Consider the following 12,421-nt stretch of genomic DNA (forward strand, 5'->3'; position numbering starts at 1 on the left):
AGGTTAAAAAGAAGTCTTAAATCATTAGACATACAAGCCTAGATTTCTGAGGTTGAACAAATATACAAATGTTTACATGCTGGTCCAGGTCTGAATGATTACATAGCCTCCAGGCTATGTAATATTTTAAAATATTTCAAGGAGAGTAAATAAAAGTGAAAATCAGTGTGAGCATTTTTTCCCCATCAAACTATTTGAAATATAAATATTTGAAAATAAATATTTCAATCGCTTTTATTTTGTGTTTTAGAAATGGAATTGTATTAATATTTAGTAAACATTTTTTGTGTACAAGTTATTCCTTCGAAAATATAATTTATATAGAAAAAAGTGTGGAGGTGAAAAAATTTATTAAAAAAAGAAATTTTTTCATACAATATATGGGTCTTTGTAAAGAAAGAAAGACATGTATTTTAACTTCTGCAACTTTTAGTGTATCTACCAGTAAGTTTAAAATCATTGAAATAGCTCCCTGTATTAGAACTTCCTTCCAACCTATGATTTGCTCTCTCACCTTCTCCCAAGTTTCATTCATGTGTTACCTTTCAGGGAGGCCTTCCCTGACTATCATGGTTGAAATTGGTCCCTCCACCCAGCTCCATCATTAGACTGTAATAGTATTAATTACCTGAATAAAATATCATCATCCTTCCTACATAGATTATTTTAGATAGATATTATACCAGTAAACAGCTATGATAATGAATTTGTAGCCATATTACTCAAAACCATTATTTCAAAAACATTTATTTAGGAAGCCTAACACATATTGAGACATATTTATATTATATTATGTATTATAATATATAATATATATTATATTTCTCTTATAGTATCAATTATAGATGGAATCTATTCCTAAAGACATGGAGTCTTACATGGTTGTTGGGTTTTTGTTTCAAATCAGAGATTGTATCATTAACAACCCTCAAAATTTTGTCTTCAGTACCTCAAGGGCTGAAGCTACTCTCTCATAATTTTTTTCTGTAATAACACCTAATATTTTGATTAATAACTTTATAAGTTGATTCAGCAAGATAACTGATATGAACTGGAGTTCACATAAAGGTAGTAAAAGTAGTTTTCAATTTAGTCTTGTTTCCTCAGGGTGAGATCTACAATTGCTTAGCAATAGGAAACTTTTTCTAGACTCAAAGATCAAAGATCCTTTCTTTTTTAGGATTTAAAAGATGATAGTACTGGCCAACTGGGAAAAAAAAAAAAAAGTGCATTTTATGTTAAAACAAAAGATAGATGTGTGAGATTTTTGAAGGCTTTTGCATTTTAACATTTCCTAACTAATTGAGCTTTCTTTCTTTCTTTCTTTTCTTTTTTTTTTTTTTTTTTTTAAGATTTTATTTATTTGAGAGCAAAAGATATAGCAAGAGAGGGAACACAAGCAGGCGGAGTGGGACAGGGAGAAAGCAGGCTTCCTGCCGAGCAGGGAGCCAGACAGGGAGCCTGGCAAGGAGCCTGGCAGGGAGCTCGATGGAAGACTCCATCCCAAGACCCCAGGATCATGACCTGAGCCACCGAAGGCAGACGCTGAATTTCTGAGCCACCCAGGCACCCTGTGCTTTCTTTCTCTGTGAAACAATGGTATAAGCACACAGTAAACAAATAGACAAAAAAGCAATTGTGTTCTAGCTGTGTTTAAACCTAGGATTCAGTCCCCACCATCTGTCAGGCTGGAAATTGACAAGCATTCCTCTTATCCTTACACTGAGTTTTAGTAATTTAGTAAAATAATTTAGATAATTTAGTAAAATAACTTGGTAAATAATTTAAGTCTGGATCACAAACTATATCTAGCTTTGTCATATCATGTCAACACAAAATAGCAAACTCTTGTAACCTGAGTATGTTGGTAAGCATTTTAGCTTTTGAGATATCTTTGTCAGAAAGAGTTTAATGTGTGAAATGAGCACAGACTATGAAGTCAGACCTTAGTTCGAATTTTGACTCTGTTACCTTCTAGCTACCTGACTTGGGCAAGTGTCTGTGCATTGGACCTCAGTTTCCATATCTTTAAAATGGAAGTCATAACAGCTATACTGCGAAGCAACTTGATTAAAAACTGAAATATATTTAGTATAGCTCTAGGCCTACTTTTAGGACCCAATAATTAAGAGCTCTCGTTATAGTAGAAAAAGACTTGTATCAGTGTTTCAGTATAAGTAGTAGCATTACATGGATCTGCTCTTCATTAGCAAATGACTCCATCTGTAGGGTTTCATGATGTTCCACTTAGAGCTTTTGTAAGGTCTGGCCCAGGTGTCCCTTTAACTCATAGAGACAGAGGTTTTCACAGACACAACGAATTCAGGATTGGGCCTGTCTTAGCCATGTGGCCCCATATTAGTTTAAGGTAGGGAGATGTCAGCAACTAGTTGACCAAACCTGCCACCACCATCACCAAGAACAAAACAAAACAAAACAACAAACAGCCCTTTAAGCTTCTCTTACTTTCTGGATTTTTCTTTTTAATTTTATCTAAATTCCTCTTTCTTTACCTATTTTCTCTGTGCTGCAGTTCCTATGCATTTCTACCATTGTTTTCCATCTTCCCGCACTTTCCTTGTCTCTGCTCTCTACTCGGCTTCTCTTGTGTTTCTTGGTTCAGTCAGTCGGTCACTCATTCAGTCAGTTAAGCCTCTGACTCTTGATTTCAGCTCTGGCCATGGGATCAAGCCCCACATGGGGCTCCATGCTGGGTGTGAAACCTGTTTATCCCTCTCCCTCTGCTCCTTCTCCTACTCACTCTCTCTCACTCTCGAAAATGAATAAATAAGATCCTCTATAAAAAGAGAGAGAAAAAGAAAAACACTATTTTTAAATGTGAAATGAATCTTTTATATTATAAACCACAGAAATTATTGTTTCACTCTTCTGTGAAGGAAAACAGGACAAATTAATCAATTATTTGTATTATGGTTTTTTAAAAATCTATAATTATACAATATATTTTCATCCATGTAGTCCCAGATTATGCATGAGAGTGATTTTTAAGAAATATAAAATAAGGGTAGAAATATCCTTTTATAAGATTACAACAAAGTTCTTCTTTTTGCAATTTAAAATGTGAGGTTCCCATTTCTCATGTTTATCACAGGTGGTTGTGCAGCAGTTAGACCACCTTTGTTTTCTCTTTTCCTTATTGCTCCGTTATACATGTCAGCTTCTAGGATGATTGAGCATCTTAGCCTATTAGAGTCAGGATGGGTTTGGAAGTGTGAGATGGGATGAGTGATAAGAGGGCAAACACATGGGAAGGAAAAACAATTTCCTGCCATAATAAAATTTGAAGTAACCCACCAGCAAAGCGAGGCAGGTGTCTCTGAGGTTCTAAATAATGACACTTTTCTAACAGCACATTAGATGTGAAACAGCTCCTTATAGTAACAGTGAAAGATTAATAGGAACGGAAAATAAACATTAAATTGTGTTAAGAATGCCATAGGTTTGTATGTGTTTGCGAATTTTATATACATATATATGTATATATATAATATATACTATTTTATATTTTATTATATGTGTTATATAGTATACATTGTATTACATATTATAGAGTAATATATTTTTTATATATTACTCCATAAGATACTCTTGGTCTGATAAGATACTATGCTTTAATCATCACAAGAAGAAACTCTTCATGATCTTCCTATAAGGTAGAAAAGTAATGTGAAGATGCATTTAAATCTTAAAATAAATTCATTCCAAGTTTCATTTGAACCACATTGACTAAACACAAGCAAAACTTGGGTGATATATGCCCTTAGGGAAGTCACTTAATTGGGTAATTAAGGATTTACATCATCCTCAAGTGGGTATCATATTCAGCAATGACCCTTGAATGTGATCTAATGTTTATGAGGAAAACTGAAGAAATTTAGTTCCAAAAGAGACTGGGAAAGGGGCTTCTATTGGGGGAGATTAATAAAAATGGGAGAATCAACCCTCATGCAATGTCATCACAGAGATGGGTCTGTGAAAGATGGAATTGAGGGCTGGGCTTAGAGGTTCACTTAAAATAAGTTAAAAAAAAAAATGAAACTCATTCTAAGTTCAACTCAAAAATAACCTACTGGACCACCATGTCATGATTTAGTTTTCTGCCTTCAGTTTTATTCTAAGTTCACTGAGTTGTAATTTACACAAATGAAATCCACCCATGTTAAAAGCACAGTTTGATAAGTTACTCATCTTGTATCACTGAGTAATGACTATCACAATCGAAATATAGATCATCTTCCAAAAAGTTCCTTTAAGTTGCTGTCCTTTTATAAGCGAGCAAACTGAAATGTAAAGAAAGTAACCATCTGGCCCTGGGTTTCAAAACAAACTTGCAGGAAAGTCTGTCTTAACATTTAATTTAATTCACAAAGCTCACTGGAGAGTCTGCTATGCTCCTGTCACCAAGGCTAAAATAAAAGACAGAAAGAAATGGCCTGGAGAAAGCAAGAGAGAAAGATGCCATCCCTAACCTCAAGGAGAAGCAGAAAAGCAAGGGGATTTGACAACTGGTCAAAATATAAATCAAAGGAAATGTCAGAGCAGGGAATGCAAAAGGGCACAGAAAAAGAGGCACAGGGCATCCTGAAGAAGAGGAGAAAACCAGAAGAGTCTTCAGTCATAAAGTGATCATTGAGTTTAGGTTTGATCCTCAAATTAGTGAGGAAGCACTTTGGGGAGGATTTTAGTCATTGATGCATTTATTCATTCTTCCAAGTAATATTTACTTCAATCTCAGTATGTATCAAGCACCATGATAGGATCTAAGGATTCAAGTGTTTCTTATGATTAGAAATAGTAATGGTGTGAGGATTGAAGGATTTAAGAATCCCCAAAACATGTACTGATAAAAAGCATAAGGAAATATTAAAATATAAAATAAGGAAGAGCATAGTTTGATGGTGCAGGAAGACTTCCTCAAAGAAGTAGCATTTAAATTGTGTAAGATTTAGTAGAACAAAAGGAGGGAAGAAATATTCCAAGCAAAAGGAAAGGGTGTTGAAAGGAATGTGTAGCCAAAAAAAAAAAAAAAAAAAAGCCAGTGTGGGATACAGTGATCAAAAAGATAGGGAGACTGGAAGAACATGGGTAGAAAGACTGGGTTTTCCACTCCTCCTCCAAGCTCCTGTTTGGTGCTTCTCATACTTCAGCATCAATTCTGATTCAGTAAGTATGGGATAGAGCCTGAGAATATGCATTTCTAATAAGGTCACAGGTGGTGAAGATGTGCGATACTGCCCCTCTTTATACAACACTTTACAATAGCACTGCTAAAAGCCATCTTAAAATTTGCAAATGAGAGTTATTAAAAGAATTAAACAAAATCATATGGTGGTTTTTAAAGATCACTCTGTTAACTACAGGAAACAAACTGAGGGTTGCCAGAGGGGAGGTGGATGGGGGGATGGGGTAACTGGGTGAAGGACATTAAGGAGGCCATGTGATGGAATGAGAACAGGGTGTTATATGAAATTGATGAATCACTAAATTCTATCTCTGAAACTAATAATACACTATGTGTTACTTAAATTGAATTTAAATAAAAAATTTAAAAATATAAAATAAAAGATTTCTCTGACTGCAGTATGCTAATTTTCTTTTAAAGCAGAGAGAAACCAAGTGCTTAAAATATAAGATAAAGTATCACTTTTATGGAACCTAAACATAGAAATTTAAGTAAACCTAAATAAAAGTGCCAATAATGTAAATTAGACTATTATGGATCTTTAGATCTTCCATGATATACAGGAGAGTTTTCATCTTTGCAAAAGTGATCATGACATTTGGATTTTCTAAAAGAGACCAAGTAAATGATGAATTATTTCTAAAAAAATTTTTTTGAATGAGCAACCATAAGTTTTTAATTATATGCAAATCTGTGTATATGGACCATTTCAAAATTAAGGGCCTCAAATTTATCTCTATTGATTAAAAATTATTAGGGGAAGCAATAACTGAGATTATTGCCAAGATTGCTTATATTTTCTGATACAAAGAATGGTTAATGCATTTAACATGTAAAGAGCTTTAATGAATAAGAATACAAAGATGAAGTGCTCACTTCAGCAGCACATATACTAAAATTAGAGAGATACAGAAATGCTTAGCAAGGCCCCTGTGTAAGGATGACACACGAATTTGTCAAATTTGTGAAGCATTCTATATTTTTTCTAGAAAGTTAAAAAAAAATACGAAGATGAAAATCTTGGGAGGATGGTACAAAGGATTTGAATGGATTACAGAAAAAACTAGGCAAATACCTCTTTATTCTATTAAGTTCATGAACACATATCTGACATAAATAAGAGTAAAATAGATATGGAAGTCGTTATCTCATTCAATTTCATCAAACTTGTGAAGATTAAAATTATTGATACTAGCTAGTGTTGTAAATAGTGTGATAAAATAGGTATTTTACATAGTTCATGGTATTCTGACACATTGTCTTTTTGAAAGGATGGTTTGAGACTATCTACCAAAATTGTTAATGCCTACATTGCTTAATCTCCAATTTTAATTCTAGGAAATCATTTATGACACTTTCATTGCAGTACACAAAGAATTATCCTTAAGTTCATTTAATATACTTTATATATAACAAAAAATTAAATATAATTTGAAAGTCAATAGGAAATTGGTTAAATAAACATGGCATATTCAATAATATGCAGCTTAAAAATGATAGAGATTATATATACCAATATGAAATAGTAAAAATAGCTAACATTACTGAGTACATAGAAAGTTTGCAACTATCTGAGGATAATTATCATTATAATTCTACTTGAATATTGTGTAAACTGAGACACAGGTTGAATAACCTAATTAAAATTGCAAAGCAGAAACTTGATTTTGGCCCAAGCTATTAGTTTCTAATGAACTGCCCAGAACATGGTAAAGTCCGTTATACATACCCATATATGCATATACATACCTACACACATGTATAAGCTCCTAATTTTGTTTAAAATATGTAAGGATATATTTTTGTATGTACCTAAATCTCTGAAGGGATAAACAGTAAATAAGTATCTTATAATGCTTATCCCAGGAAAATAGGATCATTGGTTATAGGACACTCATTTCTTATTTTCTGCCTTCTGTGGTTTCTTTATCCAATTACTCTGTGTGTTGCTTCTGTTTCTAAAAATACAAAACTAGACAAAAAGTAAAAAAAGTCTTTTGTTTGTTTGTTTCTTATATCTAGTAGAGTTATATATCAAATGGGGTTTGGAAAACCTCTTATAGGAAGTAACTTTTTTTAAACAAATAAACTTTTTAAAAAATGTGCATTCTTGGGGCGCCTGGGTGGCTCAGTGGGTTAAGCCGCTGCCTTCGGCTCAGGTCATGATCTCAGGGTCCTGGGATCAAGTCCCGCATCGGGCTCTCTGCTCAGCAGGGAGCCTGCTTCCCTCTCTCTCTCTCTCTCTCTCTCTGCCTGCCTCTCCGTCTACTTGTGATCTTTCTCTGTCAAATAAATAAATAAAATCTTAAAAAAAAATGTGCATTCTTGTAGGTCTTTTAAAAGAATCAGGACATGGTTGATCTATTTTGGTTGTCACAAGATGATGCATACTGTCACAAGTATGTCACATGATACATACTGACTGTCTCTGCTGACCTGTATTTGCAGTAGTCTGCACTGATTTTTAAAATTTTTTTTGAAGATCTTATTTATTAGAGAGAAGAAGAGAGTCCACCAAGCAGGGAACTCCATGTGGGACTCGATTTCAGAACCTAAGATTAGGACCTGAGCCAAAGTTCAGATAGTTAACCTACTGAGTTACCCAGACGCCCCTGCACTGAGTGTTAACACGTTAAGACGAATGAAGGGACAGGCAAGGTGGTTTATTCAGTCCGTGTGGACATGGACACACTACCTGCTATCATGGCAACAAGAGGGAATTTCTATTGCTTGCTGCCCAATTTAAGTTATTATAACTAATTTTCTAATTTACAAATGACATGAATTTAAGATTACGTTTACTCGGAATTTACCTACAAAATAGACCACTGCAGAGCAAATGGGATTATAAAATTTAGAAAACAATCACTGAGTTTTGACTTACAGTCTTTATAGCTATTTTTCTTAAAGCCATCTTTATGAGTTTTTTATATGGAAAAAATCCCACAAAGATATACCTAATATATGTCATATGTTTTTATCTATATTAAAAATTTGATTCTTTACAACAAAGTTGTGTGGTACAAGTTATTCCCCATAAAGCCTCTGTCCCAATTTACCACCTAATGGGGAATATTCATTCAGAGATTTAATCACTTCTCCAAGGCCACATTCAATAAGAAACAGTGGTAGTGTTTATATGAAGGTCTATTTGGTTGCCCACTAAAGCTTTATAATATGTTTCTCCATTGACTTATTATTATCCTCATTTTTATATAATTCGGCTTAATTTGCTTTATTTAAAATATGGCTTCTAGTTCAAAAATATACTAAAACACTTTCTCTTCATATTTTAATGGGCTAATTCATGGGAAAGTTGAAAATTAATAGTACTTAAGGGCCGAATTAACTTTTTTGGATAATTTTCTTGTATGACATATTTTAGTGTCTGGTTTTTAATGTTACCATTAAAATCATATTTCTCTTGTCATAATTTTCCATTACAATCATATAAAATAATTATATATGTTTGGTGCTAATGGGTTATCTTATTTTGCTGTAACTGTACAATCAAATCCCCTACCATGAGTAATATTTACTTCTACTTTAAAGTATGACTTTTAACATAAAAATGTGTAGATATTTTCATTTTGCATTTAAACATAAATACAAGATTCCTTTTGGGAACAAACTATTAACCTATTTATAATGTTTCACAGTGTACAAGTTAGCGTACAAATTTAAATTTGAGTCTATTATTTATAATGAAATGTTTTTCTATTAGAAGTTACTTTTAAAATTGTATCTTCAATTTTCATATTTAAATAGATATTTTCATTGAGGAATTGATTCATGTAATCTTACTGCTTTTGAAGTATCTAATAAATTAATTATTTTAAATATTTTGTTTCCTAGATTAAGTTCTAAATAAATATGTTCTAAACAAATATGGTCAAATATGCTACTTGAGCTCACTGTAGCCTTTTAGTATTAGTCGTGACTATGTCTGTTTACACAAACAGCATCTCTGAGAAGTGAAGTTCTTTGTTCTGGTTGAGACTAGGTCTGCTTACTGGCAAAGCCAGTACCTTCTTGCCCTCTTATTGACCTCGACTTTGACCTGGCTGGACCACCCTCACAGGAATGGAGGGTAATAAAGTCTTCTGGCTGACTCAAGCCTGAGTTTAAGCTAAGCAGATATAATCAATCACCTAAAATTAAGTGATGTGGTTTTGTGATGTGGACATTTACTGGGGACTGAACTGAGATCACCAAATACCATTCATTTAAGTCTTCAGGGCTGTTTCAGAGTGGGATCAAGGGTATTTTAACTAGTACTTCAGGAACTATTTACCAGATTCAGAGTGCAGAGATACGATCTTACGGCAAGAAAGAAAGAAGGAAAGGAAGATGGAAAAAAAAAAAAGAAGGAAAGGAAGGAAAAAAGGGAAAAGGAAAAGAAAAGAGAATGAGAATTTCAAGTAACAAAGATAGACATTATAAACAAGGAGTTAAACAGAAGAACTAAAAGCTCCTTCAGGAAATATTAACCTTCTTAATTCATCTCAAACTTTGGATCAAACTCAGTAACAGCTCACATTTCTCAATTGATAAGCAGTATGTCTTTGCTAGCTAAAATACTTTGTTTTGTAAAATTAATTTTGGAATATTAGGCAATAATCATGCTGTGTTTAGATCTACTTTTCAGGATCTTATTTCAAAAGTCTTGCCTCTTCTCCGCTTTGCCCCCATCTTTCTGAAGATCAAGATTCTCTTGGACTGTTTTAAATGACCCTAAATTCCAGTCCCACTCTGACCTTTCCCTTTTTAACTTTATCCCTGGAACCCACACATTTTTTTAAAAGAAAAGAAAAGAAAAGAAAGACAGATAGAATTCCCTTACCCAGGCAAAGCGTGAAGCTCCATGAAGCACTCCAATCTAGCCAGCAGGAATCAGAGTTGTTTTGTGTGTACTGAGGTTGGAACATCCCATCAGAGGGTTGTCACCGACGAATGTGCAGTGTGGCTTAGAGAATAGAATTGAAACAACATTAACCTGTTTCTCTCTGACCAAATTCCACATGCTTCACTAGCACATGAGTTAGCTGGAGACCACATGTTAAGATATTTAGATTACATTAGTGTATACATGTTACTGGGATTGCATGTCCTTTTGTCTAAACTAGATTGTGAGAGTCTTTAGAGAGTATATCTTAGATGCTTTATAACACTTCCCACAAAACCTATAGTACTGGCATATACCATGTAGTAATCACTTGGTATTTATGAATGAGTTGATGAAGTTTATTCATTTGGACTATTACTCTCAATATCCTAAATAAAGTCTGAAGTCTGAGTTCCTATCTATGCTCTTTGGGAGTCCTTTTAAAGCTACATGACATGATGGATGTTTAAATCAAATACTATGCCATCTTGAAGGGAATAAATAATTTCTGGATGCTAGTGATAGAAAATCAGGATAGATTTCTCTAGGTAACACCCTTGAATGGTGTATACTAGACAATACAAATCCCGATTCAGTAAAATCAGGAATTCAAAGTGGCAGAAGTAATTATCTCTTGGTTACAAATTGGTCAGAATTTTTAAGAGAGCCTTATCATATCGCTTCATGAAAAATATTATTTCTCTGAGAAGCCTCCCAGCACGTTGCTTCCCAAGGTTGGTGGACTTTATGGAGGGCTTTCCTCTGGAGGCCAAGCAAAATCATCTCAGCTACCTGTTCATGAAGTCTCTGAATTAAATACAGCTGTAAACAACCTCTCCCAAACCCTGAGACTTGCCTTTGCGTGTCACTTTCAAGTACCCAACTGGGGTGCACTATTCGATTCTGCTCCCACGGGGAGGATAACTCTTTGCCTTAAATGATCCTTCCCTTCCACTCTTCTAGTTCACTTTCCACACTGTCCCTCCCCAAAGGAGATTAGGTTCTTGGCTAAATAAATAAGTAAATAAATAAGATTTTCCTTCACGTAGAGATTGCAGATTGGTTTATGTTTTTTAGGGTTCCTGTAATGAAATCGAGGAGGTTATCAATATGATTAGAGTATTTAAAGGAGGATTTTTTTTCAGCAAATGGACTTTTCCCAGAGCCCTTTTGCTATTCTAGATCCGTGTCTTCTTCTCTTCCCTCTATTGCCATAGAATAAACAATTATTTTAATGAGTCTACTGAAAAGAGGTCAACCACTTATGGTAGAGATCATTTTATTCAGATCTGGCATGTTGAAAGAAAAATATTTCAAGTATTTATTGATTTATCATTTTTGTTCATCAGCAAATCCATTTTGTATGTTTTAATATGTATTTAGACTTATTTATTTTAAAATAATATTTTGACTTTAGGATATATATATGTATAGGTATATATTTATATAGGAATATATATACATTCATGATATAATTTAATATAAACTGAAAATGCTGAATAAAGTCAGAAGATCCTAACTAACTTTGTTACTTTGACATGTTACATGAACTCTGGGCTTAAGTAATCTCATTTAAAAAAGTATTTTAAGGGTAAAGCTAAGTCATCTCAAAAGTCCTTTCAAAGCTTCTCATTTCCTTGATCTAGATGAGACTCATAAAATGGGACCATGGTGGTGAAATGTAAAGTATAGGCTATAGTAATTTCAGTTTTATCTTGGCTGCTTTATCATGTCCTGCTGTTAATTCCCCTTTGATTTATAGGAGTTAGGCTGAGCAAAATTTTGAAAAATACACAAACCCTTCCTGTAAATGTTAACATTTGTAGTGATGAAATAAATATACCTACATATTAAATGTGATGATTTTTCTTCCATGCAACTATTGAGTCCATTTTTTTTCTCTTCTGGTTTTTCCTCTTTAATATTTAAATAGTATGTGTTGCTTTCAAGAGAATACACAGCTAAATCAGTGTCATTTCTGGAAAATGATGTAATATAAATTTTCCCTGACTTTGTAATTGAAAATGATTTTTATTAAAGTCCCTCAGCAGTTTCATTTATATATACACATACACACACATACACATAATGCATATGCATATCTTCATGATTTGGAAGTTACAGAAATGCCATTAAGGGATAAACAATTCTACTTTCTAAATATTAATACAGGAATACTATCTAATGTAATCTAGACTAAAACAGCAGATATTAAAGGAATTGAGATACTTTCTAATTGTCCCAATAAAACAAAGTTATCAAAATATGTTTACCACTTACTATCAGGTTTGTAAAACATAAAAAGTATGGATTTCCTCTACTTGATGTTCTTA

This window comes from Enhydra lutris, unplaced genomic scaffold (genome assembly GCF_002288905.1).
Source record: "Enhydra lutris kenyoni isolate GAN:26980312 unplaced genomic scaffold, ASM228890v2 scaffoldscaffold5, whole genome shotgun sequence".
Taxonomy (NCBI): domain Eukaryota; kingdom Metazoa; phylum Chordata; class Mammalia; order Carnivora; family Mustelidae; genus Enhydra; species Enhydra lutris.